The sequence below is a fragment of the Camelina sativa genome, chromosome 9, assembly GCF_000633955.1.
Source record: "Camelina sativa cultivar DH55 chromosome 9, Cs, whole genome shotgun sequence".
Lineage (NCBI taxonomy): Eukaryota > Viridiplantae > Streptophyta > Magnoliopsida > Brassicales > Brassicaceae > Camelina > Camelina sativa.
The window spans coordinates 16,873,068-16,881,835 of NC_025693.1; the positions used below are offsets into that span (position 1 = coordinate 16,873,068).

Sequence of the window (8,768 nt, forward strand, 5' to 3'; positions counted from 1 at the left end):
ACTTTAACCATGAATCATGTTTTTCTTGCTGCTCTTTCCGGTCATAGTCTCTCTCATCAACAATCAACACATTAGTATCATCAATTATATCTTCTGGAAGTGTAGGCATTGTGGCAAAGGCTGACAACCTTGTTCCATTGCCCTTTAATATGCTGTCTATTTCGAGTAAACCAAACCTCTGCTTATCGTCATTGGATAGAATAAGATCTTCACAAAATCAAAAAGAAAATCCTAAATCAGACCTAGATTATAACTCGCACATAATAGACACTGTAATGATCATAAAAGATTGATGTTTTACCTGGTCGGTTAAAGTATTCTCTCCGTCTCATCTCTATATCTTCAGTTAAAAGAGAACAAGTTTTTTCCCAAACAACTTCTGGTTGAGATAAACTAAAAGATTGTAGCATTATAGCGAATAGACGACGTAAGTAGTTTCCAGTACCCCAAAAACTTGTTCTCACTATATCATCTATATATTTTTGATCATTGTCTAGCAACCCTAAAGCAAAACATGCCTCTTTCTAAGTTCCATAGACGACTCCTTCAACAGTTTTAATGTCATCAAAACACTCAGGTCCTGTGATAGTATTAAGAAGGACTCGTAGATAATATCCATCTTCGAAACCAATTGGAACGTAGTTAATCCTTCCAATCGTCGTACCTGGCCTCTTTCTTAAATTAAACTTCTTTTTCTTCCCATCCCATGTGAAAAACTCAGGGATTTGCGCATATGTTTTTGTTTTCGCCAATTCACTCACTTTGCATAACTCAAACCAAGCGAGGAACATAGAATTCACTAACTCCCCCCTCTCCAAAACTGTTTCTACTTCATCATCACCCTTTAAATATATTAGGTGCTTTCCTTCTAGGTGAAAAGACAACCTTTGAACTGATGTCGACCTGTAANCAAAGAACACACCACCCATGTCGTTATCCACTGCTTCCATGATCTCTCTGTATATTTTTTTGCTCGTTTGTCATAGACTTTAACCATGAATCATGTTTTTCTTGCTGCTCTTTCCGGTCATAGTCTCTCTCATCAACAATCAACACATTAGTATCATCAATTATATCTTCTGGAAGTGTAGGCATTGTGGCAAAGGCTGACAACCTTGTTCCATTGCCCTTTAATATGCTGTCTATTTCGAGTAAACCAAACCTCTGCTTATCGTCATTGGATAGAATAAGATCTTCACAAAATCAAAAAGAAAATCCTAAATCAGACCTAGATTATAACTCGCACATAATAGACACTGTAATGATCATAAAAGATTGATGTTTTACCTGGTCGGTTAAAGTATTCTCTCCGTCTCATCTCTATATCTTCAGTTAAAAGAGAACAAGTTTTTTCCCAAACAACTTCTGGTTGAGATAAACTAAAAGATTGTAGCATTATAGCGAATAGACGACGTAAGTAGTTTCCAGTACCCCAAAAACTTGTTCTCACTATATCATCTATATATTTTTGATCATTGTCTAGCAACCCTAAAGCAAAACATGCCTCTTTCTAAGTTCCATAGACGACTCCTTCAACAGTTTTAATGTCATCAAAACACTCAGGTCCTGTGATAGTATTAAGAAGGACTCGTAGATAATATCCATCTTCGAAACCAATTGGAACGTAGTTAATCCTTCCAATCGTCGTACCTGGCCTCTTTCTTAAATTAAACTTCTTTTTCTTCCCATCCCATGTGAAAAACTCAGGGATTTGCGCATATGTTTTTGTTTTCGCCAATTCACTCACTTTGCATAACTCAAACCAAGCGAGGAACATAGAATTCACTAACTCCCCCCTCTCCAAAACTGTTTCTACTTCATCATCACCCTTTAAATATATTAGGTGCTTTCCTTCTAGGTGAAAAGACAACCTTTGAACTGATGTCGACCTGTAAGTTATGGGATTTTTTAATATTCTCCAACCAGCTTCGCAAGCTGAAACATACCTGCCATTAAAAATTCGGTCATCATATGCTAAATTTTTTTCAAATTTCTGGTCTGATTCATTATGGTCAAATAATACAGATAATATAAATATTTACCTGCCATCGAAGAAATCTTTTATTTCATCAACAGTACCACTACCTTCAGTATTTTGAACCGGAGTCTCCTTTCTTACATTCTTAGCTTTCCTGTTCAGTGCTTTTTCTGTCGAAGATGGCTCAACAACAACTGATACACGATCAGGCCCTTTAGNTATTTTCAAAACGTTTATCAGCTGGATCAATAGAATCTGAACTTAGGTATGTTCTTTCCTCACCTACAAATCAAATTCCACGTTTAATAAGTGTTTGTATATATATTAGATCTTTGAGAAAACGTAAAATATTTTAGAAACATGAATATTTTAAAAACAAATATTACTAACCTTCAAGCTGATCAAGCATATACTCATTGATTATGCCAACATCCTCATTGGTCGGACATAAGATTGCTCTTTCTTGAAAGAATTTAGGATCATCATTATCTTTCAAACATTTAGGATCTCCATAAACCTCTCTGCTTATTACCTCAATAGGATCATCTACCGATGTGATTAAAAACTCTTTGGGGATATCTATCATCACTTCACCATCGTTAGGTTTAGAAATCTTTCCATCACCAACTTTTAGTATCCATTATGAGAAATCCTTTATCTCTTTGGCTGCTGTAGGACTCAAATTATTCGCAAGAAGCCTCATATTCTTGGTCAACTTCAATACTTTACAATTCTTCCACAGATAAGAAGCATTTAGTGCACTCATACAGATTTCTGCTCTTCCTGCATTTGGGATGATGGGTAACACCTGCCTGAAATCTCCACAAAATACAACAACTTTTCCACCAAAAGGTCGATTACCAGCTCTTTTTATAATATCCGACAGACTTCTATCTAACGATTCAAAACAGTGTTTGCTCATCATTGGAGCTTCGTCCCATATTATCAAGGATGCTTCTTCCACCAGCTGTGCTTGATCTGAACCCGGACTCATTGTATAAACACTACTTTCATGCGGATTAATAGGAATTCCAAACCTAGAATGTGATGTCCTTCCACCTGCTAACAATAGAGAAGCAANCGGAGACTTACATGAGACTGTCCGTCCTAACATATGTTTTTTTGTTAGATCATCCATTAAAGAGTTGAGCTTCATCTTGAACACTCTGCTAATAATCTCAGGCCTATCATCAATATTCAATTTTCTTGCTTCACAAAATCGAACCAGCTCAGGCCATTTAGGGTTGCAAGTGAATGTAATGAATAGATCAGGAAATCCATAATACTTACAAACTGCCATTGCATCTAGATACATATTTCTTATATATCTAGGTCCACCAACAAAAGAAGCTGGCAAGTAGCATTTGGTCCCTTGGTCATTCAAATATGTGTTTCATTGATTAGCAGCATCTTTCACCGTATTATAATTAGCAGCCCTCAAAGCTGACTGATTTAGCTTGAGAAAAGTTAACATGTTAGTCTCTATAGTCGTATAAGCATCCACTAAGAATTGCTGGAACAATCTTTTGGACATTAACAGACTATGTGATTCATTCTTCCTCTCCTGTATACGGAAGGCAAACCATTGGCGCATACTGATGCACTTCCTCTCTTTCTCCGGATCTCGATTCTTTTGATTTTTTTTGCAACCACCAGGTCCTTTAGGAAACAACAATGGATATTGTAGAGCAAGATAGGCTAGATGTATTTCACTTATTCTTTGTAATTCTCCTGATTTCTCTTCAATCACAATGTTCCGAGTAGGCATTGCAACATGGAAGTCTCCTGGAATTAATGCAGCAACAACCTCTGATGATGTCGGTACATCATAGTTTCGTCCGTCTTTTTGACGATCACTAACAATTCTCATGTGAAAACTTTCTTCAGGATTAGTATCTAGCCGCTCTTTAGCTGATCTAAAGTTTTCAACATAAGGGTTCACAGCATCTAGCATCTTGATTATAGCATCAATCACATCATGTCTTAACTTCTGTTTCTTTTTATATTTTCCTGAATTTTTTGCTTTACTGAAAAAAGAAAACAATCAGTTAACTATCGTAATTTATAATGTGTAGATGTTCATTGACATTGGTGTTTAACATACCTCAGAATGCCAGCTCTGTTTTCAACCTCATTCTCTATATCTACAATATACAATTGTGAAAACTTTAGAAAATCACTGTCTGTAGGCTTCAAACTACCAAGTAGATGATAGTTCTCTCCTTGTATCTGGAACATGTTAGGACCATGACCTTTGACAACTGAGTTTTCGCAACACCCACCAAGTGAGGTGAATGAAAAAATTATGTTGTATGCTCTGATATTTTTTCTGAAATTTCTACTCAATTCGTCATCATTTGTTAACAACGCAAATAACAACTCAGGCTGATTATGTAGAAAAGGAAGTTTAACAGATCCTTGCAAACAACATTGTGTGAAAGTAGGATTTTTATCCCTCTTGTGCCTATTAATCCGCTCCCCATACCACATAATAGCTCCACAATATGAACATGTAAAATCAGGGTCGCCATGGTCAAGATACTCTACATATAGTATAAAACATTTGTTAATATTACAAAATACTTAACTCATAACTCATCAATACTAACAATCATAGCACATATTAGATGATATCTACCTGTCGCTTTTTTCTTAGCTTTAGGTGTAGGAGTCTTTTTTGATTTGGATCCAAATGATTTTATCAAACTTTCATCTAATATGTCCAAAATCTGATATCCTTTCATAACATCTGCAGGAACATCTTCAACCCCATTTTCGCCTTCTGAGTCTTCTGAATCACCATCGTCCGAACTGCTACTACATTGGTATGTTTGTTGCTCTTTATCTCCATTAGCTTCTTCATTTTCCATTTTCAAATGAAGTTTGTATTAAAAATAAACTTGCAACCACGTAAAATCAATATTTATGTAAATCACATATGACTTCTTACTTGTGTTCATTCCTCTTTGTATGTGTTGGTTGTCGATGCTATCGTCTCCTTCTGTGAATGTTGCAGCTGGAATCGGAAGAGCATTTGGTTTCTTTTGCCTAGCAAGGAATTTTGCAAGACGGAACTGTGTTTTTGGTCTATGATGTTCATATATTTTACCATGTTTTCCCTTAGTTTATTCACATCTTTTGCATCTTTTGCTATCCATTTAGGCCATTATTGTGTAGCTTTAGCACTAATCATGCATTAGAGTTTAGTTGCATTGCATTTGCATCTTTTCATGCATAATCAGGTGATTTTGGAGCTTAAGGAGCACAGAAGCAATGCTGAGGAGAAGTTAGCCAATCATGAAGGGAAAGCAAGAGAGTTAAGGCTGAAGAACCAAGGTCCATAGTCCAACTCGACCGCACACTCGACCAGACACTCGACCGTGTGCTGAGGAGGACTCGACCGAGTGGAGAATGCACGAGAGAAGCCAGCTCAACCTGTCACTCGACCGAGCACAGGTCGAATTGACCGAGCCGTTGACTATTTTGTCTTTTAGCGTTTTTAGGGCTTCCACCTCCTCTCCTATATAAAGCCTTGTACCTGCAGCCACCAAGGGGTGCAAACTTCTTAGAGAGTCAGAAACCTAGTTTTTGCTTTTTAAGGAATTATTCCCTTTGCCTTTTTATTTTCTTAGATTTTGTACCCCTTTTAAGAAAACTCTTAGATTCTTCAATATTGTTGGTTCCATAACTTTCAATATATTAAGAATTTGGGTTTGATTCCTTTTGCAACATTGTAGATCTTGTTCTTATCTTTCATTTGATGCAAGTTTCGAGATTTTCTGGGTTTATGACTTTGATGTTCATCATGTGTTCTTGTGAGTAGTGCTTAGGATCTTGAGGATGGGTTAGGCTGGGCTGTGTTTGAGGTTTGTTTGCTTTGGTCAAGCTTGATTGTGGTAGAATCTCTTCTAGGCTAGATGTTCTTAATGCTAATCCTGAACTGAGAGGTTAGGGTTTGATTTCAAGCATCTTAGCATCACACCAATGTTTAAGGAGCATAGATAAGGCTAGATCTAGAGCTTACCATTAGGCTTGCTAAGAGATTAGAGGTCTTGTTTGGTTTGAGATGTATTGCTTAATGCCTGCTTGTGTAGATTCTTTACTGTGTGAGAACAAGTCTAGAATTGCATAGGTTTGATTGTTTCTTGCCATGAGAGTGGAAGAAACTTGTCTTAGATTTATATGTCTAGAGATTAGCTCAAAGTTTGCTTGAGATTTGTTGACCAAGTTAGATAACCACAATGATTAGTTCAGCCCATGAATCCCTCCTCAAGGCCTTCTTTGTTTATTGATTTTTAAGTCTTAATCATGTTGCTTGCTTGTTGTTTGATTCGTATTTGCATTGCTCTGTTTTTATTGTGTTGCTCTGTTTCTCGGATTTATCCAGCTCGACCCTGCACTCGACCTACACTCGGTCGAGTGCTTGCTTGAGTTCATCCCCAGAACTCTTGTTTATGATTTGTGATTGTTCTGTTTCATTCCTATTTGCATTACTGTTTCATCTACTCATTGTCCTGTTAATTATTGTCTTGTATTAGTTCATCATAGTAGTTTCTATTTCTGTTCTAGCTTCATATAGTCATAATCATTCTGTTCCATTCACATTTAGTTCTTAGTTCTTGTAGTTTTACTTTCTGCATCTTTACATTTTCATCTTAGGATTGTAGTGACAAACAATCTTTGCATTTGGCTTAACTTAGATTCATATACATATCTTAATTGTTCACAAACACTCATTTAGGATTGATACCTCTTATACTGCAACAGCATAAGGGGAATTGAAACACCCATCCATCTATCCATTCACATCTCACCATTGCATACATTCATCATTTCATCATCATTCACCACCCATGAAAGATACTTGTTTCAGTCTAGTCTCCTTTTCATTTTGATGCTATAATAGAGACAGATTAGTTAACTATAACAGTAAAGATGATTACCTACTAAGTGAACAGTCATAAGACATTTTCAAATCACTACTGTTGATAATAATTATGTGTAATACCTTGTTTGCTATTTACTGATGGAGAACTAAGTTGTTTAAATATCCTGCTGGTTTGTCTTTGTTTGTTAGGTGGAGTATCTTCCGCAATTTGTGAATGGTTGGGCAAGGTAATATCATGAGGAAGGAAGGTTCCTGAATACGAATAACACTTAGGTGTAGCTATTAGACGATAGCTTTTATATTAATGGTTATTTATGAACTAACACAAACCTTGTATAGTAATTGCAGATTCAAGCTTCCCATCTTTGATACTGACTGTATTAGCTATAAGTTTTGCTGCTGCCGCATGTTTGTCACGGTTGGGACCGCCAAGCAGGTTTGTAACATCTGACAACACTGGTCTTGATTTAGATGTAGTCCTAGTAGAAGATCCTATTAAAATAAACAGTTTTAGATAACATGTTTAAATAATTTCTAAGTATATTTAACATATCTACTATGGCCATACCAGATTGGAAGCTAAACACATGTGGGTGATTCGGGTGAAGATGAGAAACCTTTTTTGCATAATCAGGTTTGTGATTCAAACCATCGAAAAGTCAGTTGAAAACTGCTTCAACTTGAATTACTGCACTTTGATTACTGACTGTATTAGGATTTAGGTTTTCATCATTGAATTGTGACTTTCGTTTTTTTATAAAACTGCTTTGTGTGTTCTTTTGAGATCCGCATTGGAGCTTATTTTTTCTCTTCTTCATTTTGACAATGTTAAAATGAATTTTTCCACGATGAGGAAGCTTATTATTTTTTCTAATGTTTTTAAAAACCTTAGAATCTGAAGAATTAGTTATGGCATATCAATTTAGTTGTTTAGAAAGCATCTTAATATCTGAATTGATTTATTCCCATAATTAGTTAAACAGATATAAATTCTTCTTTCCCGCCTCAATATTATGTGATCACATAAATTCCTCTTTCCCGCCTTAATATTATGTGATCATTGCTAATATTGTTTTACTCGTAATCTGAAGAATTAGTTATGACATATTAAATTAGTTGGTTAGAAAGCATGATAATATCTGATTTGATTTATTCCCATAATTAGTTGTTGACATAAATTCCTCTTTTAAGCCTTAATATTTTGTGATCATTGCTAAAATTGTTTACTCGTAATCTACTCAGTTAGGGAAGATATTTTCCGTGATTTTCTGTGATCATCTTATTTAAAACAATTTTCTGTCGACACTTCATAAGTAATTTTTAATTACACTTTAATTATTGTTTGTTCTATGGAAACTATAGAAATTTTTTTTTTTTTTACGAAAAAAGATGGCTAGCTACACGAAGTATTGGTGAATACATGGTCACACATGCCAAGTATATTATTGTATATTCAACTACACAAAGTATATGTATTACATGACCACATGCATGAACTATATGACGTTATGCGGTCAACATCATAGACATATAATCCAGTACACCGGTCAATTGACTCCGGCAAAGACCGGCGTTGACCAACACTTAAAAAGAAAATTCTAAATTAAAAAAATATATATATTATAGTAAATTATTTATGGGTTTTCATGATTAAAAGACATTTTCTATTCAATATCCAAATATTTTTTATATATCTCTAATATATTCATTCTTATAATTAATTACTTTTTATTTTTCAAGCTAAAGTAAATAGTTAAATACAAATCATTTATAATTATTTTTAAGATATAAAAAATTCATTCATAATAATCTTCAAGATATAAAATCATTTATAATTATGTTCAAGATATAAAAAAAATTATAATTATTTTCAAGATATATATATATATATATATATATATA

General features: G+C 34.8%; 1 long non-coding RNA gene across 2 annotated transcripts in view; it reads left to right on the forward strand.

The window, feature by feature from the left end:
• Nucleotides 1-5,096, forward strand: part of LOC104711175 — a 15,147-nt gene extending 10,051 nt beyond the window's left edge. For both annotated transcript variants that reach the window (XR_002033458.1, XR_755216.1), the window contains 2 exons: nt 4,734-4,803; nt 4,995-5,096. This is a non-coding gene — a long non-coding RNA (uncharacterized LOC104711175). The remainder of the gene's footprint in view (nt 1-4,733; nt 4,804-4,994) is intronic.